Source organism: Macaca nemestrina, chromosome 11, assembly GCF_043159975.1.
Source record: "Macaca nemestrina isolate mMacNem1 chromosome 11, mMacNem.hap1, whole genome shotgun sequence".
Lineage (NCBI taxonomy): Eukaryota > Metazoa > Chordata > Mammalia > Primates > Cercopithecidae > Macaca > Macaca nemestrina.
Genome location: NC_092135.1, coordinates 115,454,133 through 115,466,230, shown reverse-complemented (window position 1 = coordinate 115,466,230; position 12,098 = coordinate 115,454,133). Strand labels below are relative to the sequence as shown.

The window sequence follows — 12,098 nt, the reverse complement described above, 5'->3', positions numbered from 1 at the left end:
AGATGAACTCTCTTTTCTGTTGGATGTTGTGGTGTCTGGGTGTCTTGGTCTTTTGGGCTTCTATAGCAAAGTACCATAAACTAAGTAGCTTATAAACAACAGAAATTTATTTCTTACAGTTCTGGAATCTAGGAAGTCCACGATCAAGGCACTGGCAGATTCAATGTCTGGTGAGAGCCAGCTTCCCAGTTAATAGATGGTGCTTCTCACTGTGTCCTCACATGGTGGAAGGGGAAAGACAGGCCTCTGGAACCTCTTTTTTAAAGGCACTAATCCCAATCATGAAGCCTCCACCCTCATAACCGAATCACTTCCCAAAGGCCCTACCTTTTAATATTATCACATTAGTGGTTAGGTTTCAACACAGAAATTTGGGGGAACACGAACACTCAGACCATAGCAATGGGTAAGATTATGGTAGTCACGTTTCACCAGTAGGTTAGCTAACCCAAGGACCATGGGTTAGACATGAGGGTGCTAGAGCAGGAAGACAGAAAGAACCAAGGCCTTGTTGACGTCAGTGAACTCTGAATTCACCAGCCTCAGAATTGTCCTACCCATAGACTTTTGTTATGGAAGATAATGTTTTCTTTTTTTTTTTTTTTTTTTTTTTTTTTTTTTTTTTTTTGAGACGGAGTCTCGCTCTGTCGCCCAGGCTGGAGTGCAGTGGCCGGATCTCAGCTCACTGCAAGCTCCGCCTCCCGGGTTTACGCCATTCTCCTGCCTCAGCCTCCCGAGTAGCTGGGACTACAGGCGCCCGCCACCTCGCCCGGCTAATTTTTTTGTATTTTTAGTAGAGACGGGGTTTCATTGTGTTAGCCAGGATGGTCTCGATCTCCTGACCTCGTGATCCGCCCGTCTCGGCCTCCCAAAGTGCTGGGATTACAGGCTTGAGCCACCGCGCCCGGCCGATAATGTTTTCTTAATTGCTCAAGCCAGTTGAGATACATTCTGTTACTTGCAGCCTGAACCATCCAAACCAGTTCAACTACAAAATCAAACGCTTGCTACCAGAGGAGAGAAAGAAGTAGTGCCATGGTATCTTTAGGCGTATTCCTAGAGGGGCGGCCCCAGATCTACGGGTCTGTGGGTCTGTTTCTGAGAGTGAGGATGGGCTGTGGCCCTGCAGGGTTGCTGAAGCTGGTTTCTCATGTTGTGTTGGAAAAGGCCATTCTGGGAGCTGGGTCACAAGCTCCTGGAGAAGCAGAGTTCCCCAGCCCTTTAAACGGAGAAGCTCCCATAACAACCAAACAAGCAGGATTCCAAGGGGGAAGATAACAATGATCTTGGAGCTTCTCCCTACTCAGATTAGATGCATGAAGGTAATAAAAACCACCCAAAAGAAACTGCAGAAAGAGGCCTTGGGAAGCGCATTCAAGAGGGTGAAAAGGAAGAACAGAAGGAACCCGTGGAAAGAAAATCTTCCAGACCAAATGACGGTCCAAAAATAATGAGACCAAAGTTCAAAAAAGTAATTTAAACCAAATAAGGCAGGGAAGGCCTAGCCAGCAAGGGGCGGGCTCACTCTGCAGGGAGCAGGCGAGCAGAGGGGATGGAGTTGAGCAGAGTTCACTTCAGGACAGCCCATGGGTCAGAAGGAACTGAGGAATGCACCCGCTGCCCAGGTTAGCAAGGGGGGCAGGACCAGATGGCATGGCTTCTTACCTCCCCTGCCCAAGGGGCCTGGAGCATTGCTGCCACCCTCACTGGTGACAGGGCTGCTTGAAGTTGCAGAGCACATCCCATCTGGGTGGGCTTGCCGCCACTGCAACAGAGAGCCTGTGGGACCAGGCAAATGAAGGAAGCCTTGCTTGCTCATAGCCAAGCTTCCTTTCAGGTTCTCTTTTATATTTTATTGCAACCAAGAATTCCAGGGCCATACTGCGAGCCAGGGATGATGGATGCTAAGCTCATTAACCGCCTGCTCAGTTTGTGGACTTGTTCCTGCTGAATCTGTAGTCCAGGTACTGCCAGTTTCTTAGTGTCAGAGCCCTCGTAGAGTTCATTTGTGCATTCTGCATGTGGATATGTGTGTGCATTGACCCAGAGTTTTAAAAAGCTTTCTATTTACCTTTTCTATTTACCACATACCCTCTTCCACACTTAAAACTCCACACCTTCTACCACAGCTTTTAGAGTGAGAGCACTGGGTTACAATACATGTTTTCACAGGAATTGAGCATTTAAAGAGGTACTAAAGTGAACATGATGAATTTAAATTCTAGGTAAACAGCTCTCAAAAGCTCTCTCTTCTTTGTGCTTTCCTCGATGATGATATCTGATATTTATTCTGATGACAGAGGACAAACTGAACGGTGTATCACAGTCATCAGTTGATTCACTCTGCACCACTGGTCCCCAGTGGCATTTGGGGGCAATGTGGTATCTTTTTCTTAACTCAGGGCCCTCTTAGTACCTCCTTGTCCCTCTCTGGAACACCTATGAATCCTTAGGTCCACTGTTCACCCCAGGCAGGCCATGGAGTGCAAGCAGTGCTGCTGGAGGCTTGCCTAGCTGGTCACTTTCCTGCTCCGCTGCTAAACTTTCCGCCCTCACTCAGGCCATGCTGAATATGGCTCTGTGTGGGGCTCCTCCAAGATGCTCCCTGTCTCCCTAAAGATGTGTTTAGCAAACAGTGTCACTGGTCACCTCCTCCAAATATTCTCAGGTTCCTTCCATATCTAGCTGGAAAATGTTCACTATGCCTCCTTCTAATCTTGGGGTTCACCTTAGGAGTGGGGAGATTAGGACATGTAAGTCACATCTCTCTGCTGTATTTCGGTCTTTCTCTCCTGCTCACAGCCCCCTTGGGATACACAGATTCCACTCTGGTCTTCAGAGTAGGGTGTGTGTACAACATTCCTTTATTTTCTTCCCACCTGCCACGTGATTTGCCCGTCCCTATTTCCTGAGACATGAGGGCAAATAGGGTGCAATGAATGAGAACTTGTTTTCACAGATAAGTGAACATGACTTTTGAAGTGGTTAGAATAACACAGCAATCACATTAGCATACATAGACCCTTGAGGCTGACTGGGAGCCCTGTACAAAAAATAAAAATAAAAAAATAAGAAAGGCTGCTTTTTGGCTGAGAAGGGAAGGGAAGAGTAAGGATTTTCAATAGCATGGGGACACAACTCCACAGGTTCTGCAAGTTTTTCTCTCTGGAAAAGAGGACTCTTGACTTTTCCTTCTTTCTTTTAATTTCAAAACAGCACACACACTTTAGGAGCAATAGCACCATGGATGAGTTTCTTGCCATCACATGAGCAGGATGGCATAATCAAGACGCCCCCAGGAAAGATCCTCCTATTTTTTTCTAATTCAGAAAAAGACAGAAGAATAATATGATACACATATCCCCTGCTCATATTCAAAATGTTCACTTTTTGTCACTTAGGCTTCGGATAGTATATCTCACAGTGAAAGTTGAAAACCATTTTGTTCCTCCTCTCCATCCTAGTCTTGCTTCTTTCTCTCCAGCGATGACCACTGTCAATAATTTGATATATAGTATTCCAGGCCATGTTTTTATTAGCTTATTATAGATTTTATGTATTGGACAATAGATGGTATTGCTTTGTAGTTTTAAAATTTTGGCTGAATAATACACTGTATGAATTGTTTTGCAATTTGTTTTCAGTAAACAATATGTTTTTGAACTATATGTTTTCATGCTTATAGATACAGTCCCTTTTTTTTTTTTTTTTTTTTTTTTTTTTTGAGGTGGAGCCTTGCTCTGTCACCCAGGCTGGAGTGCAGTGGCGTGATCTCGGCTCACTTCAACCTCTGCCTCCCGGGTTCAAGCGATTCTCCTCCCTCAACTTCCTGAGTAGCTGGGACTACAGGCACACATCACCATGCCAGGCTAATTTTTGTATTTTTAGTAGAGACAGGATTTCACCATGTTGGCAAGGCTAGTCTTGAACTTCTGGCCTCAGGTGATCCTCCCGCCTTGGCGTCCCAGAGTGCTGGGATTACAGGCATAAGCCACTAAACCTGGCCAGTCCCTTGATTCTAAACTGCATTCAAGTACTTAATTTGTGAATACAAATATCTATTAATTAATGTCTATTAATTCCTCACTTAAAAATAGTCATCGTTTTTCAATATTTTCTCCCAGCGTTTTATTTTTAATAAGAGGAACAATTGGCTCCACCTAATACTTCAATTTCAGCCCAAACTTGGCCAGAAGACATCATTGCCTTAGAGCAGCCTGTTTTCCAGTCGACACTGAACTGCTGTCGACGGGTAGATAGTTGAGAGTCCACATATGCCCCCAAATAGTTGCAGACCGCGTGCTGGGCCTGATTCTGTTCCCTTGTCTGGAAAATGGGATCATAACTGTTTCTATCTCCTTGGGCCGTATGAGGGATTGGTGTTGTGGAGCATGTACCACAGTGTCAAGCAGACAGTAAGTCCCCTGTTCATGCACATACAGTATTTAATGCCTGGTATAGACCTAGACCCCAGCACCTGACTCCCCGGCCAATTGTTTTTCAAAGACACTCCCTGCCTCTGTTACCACTGTTTGTAAGACCACGTCTCTAAGAGTTAATCATCTGGAAGACAGAAATCCAACCACAAGAGGCAGAGGCAGTAGGCTGTAGAGTTAAGTGGCAGGCTCACAACCCCAAGTGCTGTCAGTACTCACAGCTTCTGCTTACCAGCAGCTGTCTGTACTCTGGATTGTTTTGAGCCTATCTTTGCAGGGCTTGCTGGGGCCTGCCAAGTTCAGCTGCCTGCAGAAGCACAGCTCAGAGCCGTCGCTATAGGCCTATTCCTTGTACAGGTCCGGCCAGTCAGAGCTCTGTTACCAGGCAGAGCCTCTCTCCGGCTCTGGTCACTGTCATCCTAGCTGTCCAGACACCCTTTTGCAATTTTTGTTTGAATTGATTTTTTAAAAAGCACCTGATATATACTTTTCTTCTTATTCTTCTCCTTCTAGTCCTCTATTCAAGGCCCACCACAGAGACACAGGAATGGAACTCAGAATCACAAACAAAGAAACCTCGGTCCAAGAAAGAAAATGATCTTTAAAAAGACCCTCGTTTCATTCTTGCCGATGCTGAGACAATCGGCTCTGGAGGATATTTGGAGACACCGATTAAAAGGTAGTACCATCACCACATATTTAACTTCCACCTCTTTTCCCTCTGCTTCTAGGAGTAGAGAAACCAACAAAACCAACAGGAGAGAGATGGTAAATTTCAAATAATCTGTCCCTCACCCCACCACTATTCCCACATTTCACAAGGGCCCAGCCACAAAGCCAGTGCAACATGACACCAATCATCAGCAGAGTGGAGCTGACAGACCCTGCCTTTCACCTCTTACGGCATATTTGCTCATCTTCTCTCTTCCCCACCCCTCTCTGATAAGAGAAAGGACGAAAGCAAGGCAAGCACATTCCTGAGCGGGAGCTGCAAGCGCCCAGGCTCATGACTTCTGCGGAGCACACTGGAAGGGGAGAAAAGGAGGAAGGAAGATTGAGGGACCAAGATGGCAGGATAAAATGCTGTGGATGGAAGGGCAAGTTCTCCTGGAGTAGGAAGTATGAGAGGTCAGAGGGTTTGGGATGCCAAAGAACAAGATTGAAAGTTTAATAAGCAACCTTGACCTATCCTATGGCACATCCTAATATGTTAGGAGAGATGTGAGTACAGATTGGAATACCTGTGTACCCATGCTGTTTTGAATTCAGTGATGGTTTGGTGCTGAAACATGCCCCATAGCTTTCTAAGCGTTACACTTACTTATACTCCATTTTTAAAGCAGTTTTATAAGAACATATGTAAGTAGATCAGTACCATTAAAATGGGGTTAATTTTTTTTCCAAGTCACAATGGTGTAGGGCAGGTTGTGGTGGGAGGACTAATTGTCCAGAAATCTGGCTAAAGCTAATTATTAAACTGTTATTGCTAAAAGAAAGGGGGAATTAGGCAGAAAGCCAGTCTACCTTGCTTCAAATGGATTTTCTCTAGAGATCTGATCCTCTCAGTCTCTTCCTTAACCTCTCCTTCTCTTCCCCCTTTCTAGATTATTGTCCCAGTGGAAAGGGATTCTTAGTGTTATATAGATAGCAAGCACGATGCAAAAGTGTTGAAGCAAGAGTGTAAAGAATAATTAAAACATCTGGTGGGTTCTAATTTTATTTTTGAAGAACATAGCTTTAAAACAGGTGTAAAATACAAGCCATGGCCCTAAAAGCCAGGGTCTAAAATATATGAGTTAAAAAATATCATGATTCCCATCTTAAAGTTTTGCAGCTTCTCCCCCTACCCCAAACAAAAATACTCCTTTTAGGAATGAATATTTCATGTGTGAAAGTGACATTTTTTATATTAGGAATTTTTAAAAGTTTATAATAATCTTTTTCTTAGTCTAAATTCAGACAAACTTAATACTTTTGATTTTAAAAAGTACACAGCAGTAAGATCTCATTGTTATAAAATTATGCCTATCAGTATACATTGAGAGATCACAGGAATCATTCTTATATAAAAGTAACAAGGGTGGTCTTAATAATGGAATACTGGAGTGATTTTTTAAACTTTTTTGTACTTTTCAGTTTGAATAATTTTAAAAACAAAACTATATATTGTTTTCCACAGATAGAACGTAAATTTTTTTAAAAGGAAAAAAATTAGGCAATCAGTCGCTTGAGAAGTAATTGAATATGCCAATTATTAGGTTGGTGCAAAAGTAATGGTGTTTTTTGCCATTAAAAGGAATGACAAAAATCACAAAGTACTTTTGCACCAACCTAACACTTTTTCCTGTAAGTTTCATGAGGTTTCCCCTGTGTGTGTGTGTGTGTGTGTGTGTGTGTGAGAGAGAGAGAGAGAGAGAGAGAGAGTGATAGGGAGAGAGAGAGAAAGAGAGTAGCAGTGCCTCACTGCATCTGTTCCCAGGAGACATTTTGTGATATCTGAGTTCCAAGGAATGAGGATCAGACAAAAGGGGCAAAAGTAGTAGGAGGAAAAATGGAGATCAGCAAAACTGGCCATGACTCAGCAAAAACACAGTGACATTTTCAGAAACCCAAAGCCTCAAACATTACAAAGTCTCCTATACCCCTTGCTTCTGAATAGAGTTGTCCTGGCCCTCCCCATTTCAGGTGGGCTCCAGCCTAGGCTGGGTAAGCATTGAGAGTGAGGAGGCAGGTGGGTGGATTGTCCCTCAAGGTGTAAGGAGGGGACAAATACCCTGTCTGTGGCTGATTGAACTGGGGAGGACCCGAGGCCGGAAGGTATTCTTAATAGCCAGTATTTCTCAGAAATGCAGCGGAAGTCTCCCAGACAAAGCAGACAGGTTGGCATCCCTTTCTTGAGAGTTAGTAAGAGGGAAAGGAGTGAGGCAGGCCTAGCCAACATACCAGGGACAGTGGTGAAATTTTGAGAATCTGGAGGGTCTGCCAGCTGTGCTTCCCACAGCAGCTTTCAGTGCCTGCCCCTGAAAAGCTGGCATACACCTGGCTGCCAGACCATAAAGGGACATACCTCGAGTGAAGGACCGACTGCCCCTAAATTCACTGCCTCGTGCCAGCTCCTAAGTTACTGTAGGGATCTGTGCGGGTCTGGCCCCTCTGCATGGGTCCTGGGACCCTTCAGAAATCTATTCTTGTGCTTGGCATTCCGTCTTATCTTCTCCCTGCTCTGCTGTTAGGTGATGGGTGAACCTATCAACACCCTATCTCATGTCACCAAGTGCTCAGATTCAAAACTGAAATCCAGTTCCTACTAGATCACTAGCCCTCCTCTTTTACTTCCATTTCTCATAACCTACAAAGAAAAGAAGAAATAGCACATACGAACAAAAGATCGATAAAAAACAGAGGAGAGATTTCCTGGCGTTGGGCTGGGGGTACAGCAGGAAATTGTAGCCACACAAATGATGCTCCATGGACAGAGAGTTATGCATCATGACCCTTGGGTTGAGCAACCCTAATGCAATACCAGGGTGTTAAAGGGCTGGGACTCTCTTGCCCTCTGGTAGGTCAGTTCTTAGCTGTAATATAATTTTACAGATGAAAAATTCCAGAGAGCAGTGACTTGCTCTGTGTTACACAGCGAGGCATAAATATAATGTACGGCAGCAACATAGGCCTAGTCCTAATTATTTGACATCCTAACACCTTTCCTTTGTTGTCTGAAGTAGCTTAGCTGAGATGAATGTCCAGTATGTTATTACAGTGGGAAGCCAGGCCAGCAGACTTCATTGTCCTCAGTTCTGTCTCAGTTACACTAAGCTTTCCTACCCCATTACCTGAGTTTTGAGATGTAAAGTGGAAAGACACATTTGGTTGACATTGTACCCAAGACAGAAGGTAGAAATTCGTCATGCTTATGCCTCCCAGGTTTCAGCGTGCCTGATCTGTTTTCTCTCAGCCCAGGCTCATCTTCAGGGCCACTTTGTCTTTCTTTCTTCTACACCAAGTATCAACCCAGCCCCTTTGTATATCTCAACAATGATTTAGTGGACACTCTGGCTTACTGATTTTGTTCCATTACAAAATGAGTTTCCTGCCAGGATAGAGGGAGAGATTATATAGACAGACATACATTTATAAAAACAAAAGGAATGTGGAAGGGTGATATGGGGGCACTTTCAAGATGGCAGGACCTTCCTCCAGGCCATGGCAGCTTCTGCCCACAGCCCAGAGAGGCCACTCATATGCTGTGAAAATAAAGGCATTACCTCATCTCCTTGTCACCACCTGAGTGATCCATGAATGGGTGTTCTCTCCTCACTACAGGTGAACTTGGTCAGGACAAGAAGCTCCAAAGGCTTACTCGATTTCTTTGTTGGTGCTACCCTACTTTACTCTATTATATAAAGCTGTTTAGCCAGGCCCTTGCTTCATACATTCCATGTCACTGAACAAGAACTCAAATTCTGGTTAGCCGCCACCCCTCCCAAGTCAGTTTTACTTGATGTGCAGTTATGTGCTGAAATATACTGTGTCCTGTAGAAATGAGCAATGTGAGGGAAGGAGATGCAGAAGGAATCGAGTTGCACACTTTGGATCAGATTTGTGCGAGTTAATATGGATGAACTGACTTGCCCCAAACTAGATGAAGAAATCCTCCTCTAAAACTCAGCCAAGAGCCTGTTTATAGAGGGCTTCATTGTTTATAATTTCCATGTCAGTGCTTCTCAAATGCTCACTACTCTCTTGTTTTGGCCTTACTAAACTGAGGTGAGCTATGTGGTTCTTGCCCCCGATTTATCAATGTGAAAAGAGAGTCTTTAGGGATTTGACCATAGACAAGTCCCCAGGAGAGTGAGGGGTGGAGGTAAAGTAAGCATCCTGCTTTTCCAGCCTCTTCCCTCTTGACTCCACTGCCTTAAAGCGAGGTGTCTCTAGAAACCACGGTCACCTCCTCTTTGTGAGGCAAACATGAATCTCTCTTGGCCTATTACTCCCAAGGAAAGCAGAATATGAAAAGACATGTCTTTTGCCTTGCCAGATGGCTTCAGGGTAAAATTCTTCCCCAAACTAAGTGTTAGAGTCCAGTCAACTGTTTCAGGGAGGGCAAGAAGTAACATGGAGAAGTATTTAATCCTCTTTCTTCCCCGAAATTCCATGACATCCAAGCTTGTTGTGAGCAGGCCCTGCCAAGGCAGACAAGATCATTGAGCTGAAATCAAGAGAATGGGTCCTTGGCAGAGCAGACCCTTTTAAGGATGAAGATTGGATGCTGGGGAAATCCTACCAGCCCTTGGCAGTCTGAAGGTTTGAGGTTCCAGACTGGGCTCTCTCATTTTCCATACCTCCCGAGGAGCTGGCTGCATAAGTCATGAAATAAGCTGAAGAATCTTGAGCACCATCTAACCCATCTGGGCACCCACAGTGGAAAATTATGGGAGTAATATGTTGGGATAGCCCTGGGCTTCTTAAGACCAATGCATATTTTTATGCTTTTCTACATACTTTGTACAACTTTTCATTTTGAAAAATTGAACAGGTCACATGAAGAATGGCTACTTATTCTTCAAATGTTTTGGAGAAGCCAGAGCTTGGGGAACCCAATGAAAGGGAGGGTGAGGGTAACCAAGGAAAATCACTCTCAGGAGAAGCATGAAGGAGCAGCACATTGGGTCTCAAACCCTGTTAGACTGAATGCTTGGGCATTTTGTGCTGGTTTTTGTGATAGAATTAGCATTAGGACTCTTGAATGAATTCATGGGACAGGATTTATGCTCCTACTTCACACCAAACACTAGAAAGGTAAAAATAAAAAATGAATAAGGGGTGGCTTTTTCACCTAAGGAACGTTTTGCTTGAGAAATCAAAGCTTTGAAAGCACAGAGACTTCTATTTAGGTATTTGTTTTAACTACTTTTTTTCCCATGCTCTTCCTTACTCTTTTTCCTCTCTTCTGTCTTCCTCTCATCTTTTCTGCAAAGCTCTATGTGAGTCTTCTAAACACGAGACAGTCCGAGTCATTGTGATTTAACAGATACCGAAAGAGCAGCACCCTTACCTGACCCTCAATGCAGGACACTACGAATGGGCTATATGGAGCATTTGGGAAATCTCTTAGCAGAGGCTGATTCTAGAGGATTCACTCTGGGTCGTATCTGGGAAAACTGACTTTGCTTCAGGAGCCTCAAAACTTCATATTGGGACATGCAGGAGAGCAAATCAGAGCAAATATGTTGGAGACTTTCCTGCCTTATCCTGACCAGGAAAGAGCAAAAGGTCTGAGAGCCTGGCTAAGCACATGTGGGCTCCATGGATGCTACATTCTGTAGTGAGCTGTTCTTGACTCCCACATCCCTATTCCAGGTTCTACCCCCCACCCAACTGACTACTCCTCAGTTTCCCCATTTCTTTTTTCTCTCTCTGCCTCTCAAGCACCCATCTCTTTCAGATGCTCTGTTCTCCACTCCCTTTTACAAATTCTTTCTCAAAGACCTCATCCATTCTCATGGCTTTGATTGTCACCCACAGTAAATGTTGTCTCTCAAATCGGAATCTCTCTCCTGGGTTCCAACCCTAATTGATTATTGGGTGTTGCAACTGAATTTCCTTCTCAAATAAGACACACAGTGTCAATCTCTTGACCTGTTTCCTCTCTGGTTTCTCCCATCTTAGTACATGTCACCAAGATGTACCCAGTCTCCCATGCTAGAAATCTGAGAACATCCTGGACTCTGCCCCTTTTATCACCCTCCTTAACAGTCACTAATACTATTGATCATGATTTCTAAAACTCAATAGAAATCAGTATCTTGGCTTTCTCACCTGTTTCTTCCATTCTTCAGGCCCATTTATTTCTGTCTGTAACCATAACTCCTAACCATCAAGTGGTCCTCACACCATGAGATTGTGAATGAATTCCTTCACCTGTCTGTGGTATTTCTTCATCTAAAACAGGAGGACATTGGACTACATCTCTGAGAACATTTCTAGCTCTGATATTCTTTAATTGGTTAGCTTGCATATATCACAGGCCGTAAAGCAAAAAACTGAGTTTTCTCTCCTTTCACTTATTCCTTACTTCCCAATAACTTTTTAAATTCTTCTTTCTCCATTTTGCTTTTGATAGAAATGTGGTAGCCCAAGACCCAAGCAAGGATAGGATTTCCCAGACATTCCCAGGGGAGACAATCCCATGTGCTTTCCTTCTGATGTCACATCAGGTAAGGGGATTGCCTGGGGCTAGAGCTTAAACAGAGTGGGTGTTGTTCTCATTGTTGTCATCACTGTTACTATTTCCAGGGTACTGCTCCATGGCTATGCAGAGGCAGACACTCAGGTGGAAAGGTATAAGACAATTTCCCCCTGTAAATTAATCAGAGGGTGCATATGAACATCTTGTTGTTGCCACTTCACCCCCACTACTGTCTCTTCAGCTAAGACACCAGTTTAATGAGGTGGTTCCTGAGGCTTGGAGTTTCCCTAAAGACTGCGCCTCCTTTGGTGTTGATTTAGAAGCTCCATTGAGGGTACCAAGGGGGAGTGATGAGATGGCACCCTTGCTGAGAGCTGGGGGTTAGATGGCACCCTTGCTGAAAGCTGGGGAACTCACCATAGTCTTTGAAATAACACTGCCCTCTGTAAGCATGAGGAGTCACCATTCTTTTT

At 44.1% G+C, this 12,098-nt stretch overlaps 1 long non-coding RNA gene across 17 annotated transcripts in view; it reads left to right on the top strand.

Annotated features, from left to right (window-relative positions):
• LOC105481195 (uncharacterized) overlaps window positions 1–12,098 on the top strand; it is a 285,138-nt gene that overhangs the window by 177,965 nt on the left and 95,075 nt on the right. For all 17 annotated transcript variants that reach the window (XR_011610034.1, XR_011610043.1, XR_011610040.1 and 14 more), the window contains 2 exons: window positions 4,950–5,115; window positions 11,560–11,653. This is a non-coding gene — a long non-coding RNA (uncharacterized lncRNA). The remainder of the gene's footprint in view (window positions 1–4,949; window positions 5,116–11,559; window positions 11,654–12,098) is intronic.